The sequence below is a fragment of the Nipponia nippon genome, unplaced genomic scaffold, assembly GCF_047370975.1.
Source record: "Nipponia nippon isolate SJK-2023a ecotype South Korea unplaced genomic scaffold, ASM4737097v1 scaffold_3, whole genome shotgun sequence".
NCBI classification, from domain to species: domain Eukaryota; kingdom Metazoa; phylum Chordata; class Aves; order Pelecaniformes; family Threskiornithidae; genus Nipponia; species Nipponia nippon.
In genome coordinates this window covers 90,292,323-90,293,860 of record NW_028262347.1, presented here as the reverse complement: position 1 = coordinate 90,293,860, position 1,538 = coordinate 90,292,323, and positions in this window count along the sequence as shown.

Genomic DNA, 1,538 nt, shown 5'->3' with positions numbered 1-1,538 from the left:
ACTGTATTTTGCTTCTAGTCTATTTTGATAAATGTATCCTTTAATTGTACACTAAGCTGCGTACTAGTGTATTTTTTTGAGCAAGGAAAGAGTGGCTGGGACTTCGGGGTATAAGCCAGCCTTGTGTTTGAGCAGCAAGCCTTGCAATAAGGAAGCTAAATGACTATAAGCATTCTTTTTTGTATTTTGCTGAGATTAGCACTTGGCTTAACTCATTGCTTGTTTCCATAGTGACTCCATAGTAACTGTTTTAAGAGCTCTGAAGTTTATTCAGGCGTTTCCAGGCTGACTTTTTATGAAAGTTTTCTTTTCTTCTGAGCTAATGGTGCGGCTGTCATTGACTCCCATTAGAATGGCTGCCAAATTGGTTCCATGTGGTACAATCCGGACTGGTGTGGTACAAAGCTATGCCAGCTGTACATTTTTAACATGCCCTGTGCAAGCAAGGCCCTGGGGGAGGATGGAGTGGCCTCTTGCTCTTCTCCGTGGGGCTATGCCAAAACTTCTTAAACAGCATCAACAATATTGTTCACTTGATCTGGGAATCACATTTGCAAAACTGTTTATTTCAGGTGTTCAGATTTCCAGATTAGTTTCAGGCATTCAAGTTACAGATGTTTGGAAGTTTATTGATTTCACAATTTTTTTTTTTTTGTGTTTATTTGTTATGCTTCAAATGTAAAACGCTGATTGTAACAGCACTACTTGGTAAAAGCCTTCTTTCTCTTAAGCCAGTATGCTCTTTTCTGTCTGTGCTGTCTCCATCTCTTCTAAATAGCATCTATCCTTGGAGTGGATTTTCCAGTCAGTCTCTTCAGGTGTTCTGCCTCATTTTGCAGCCTGATGTTGCCCTAGGAGAGGCATATGCAGGACGAATGCAGGGACCCCTTTCTGTCCCTGAGTTTTGATGAACTTGTGGGAATATAATGGGGAACAAAGCTGCTGCTACTGGGAGGGGAAACATCTTCTAAGGGTTGGTCTTGGAAGAAGGATTTCTCCTGATGACTCACCTCTAGCCCTGTCTACGGTCTCCTTGTTAATCTGGGTGCCAAATTCGGCAACCAGTGTTGCCACTACCTCTGATACCTCACCAAAGATAGATGCGTTTCTCCAGCAATAAAATGCTTATTAATAGGGTATCTCTTTCTGGAGGTAACTGGTGCATGTTTAGCTGATGTACTCAGACATTTATCTGAATTTCCCCATTGTAGCTGTGAGCTCCTTTTTTCTGCAGGCCTTTGACTGCAAGGCTGTGGGAGGCAGATGGGCTATGTGAGCACCAGCCTCTTCAGGATTCTCCATTGTGCCTTGAGACAGGGTTCGGAGGGAGAACTGCAGGAGAAGAAAGTAGAGAGGGGAGTATTATAACTTTGAAGTCTTGTTGGCCCTTGCAAAGGGAGAAGGGAGGGTTTGTGACTAACTTTTATTGGGTACAGCTCTAACAAAGGGAAGAAACCAACATTGCCTCAGTCCTCCAAGCTGCATGCAACTGGAGCTGATCTGTTCACTTGGTCCTGGATTGTTTCCCCTGTACTGGC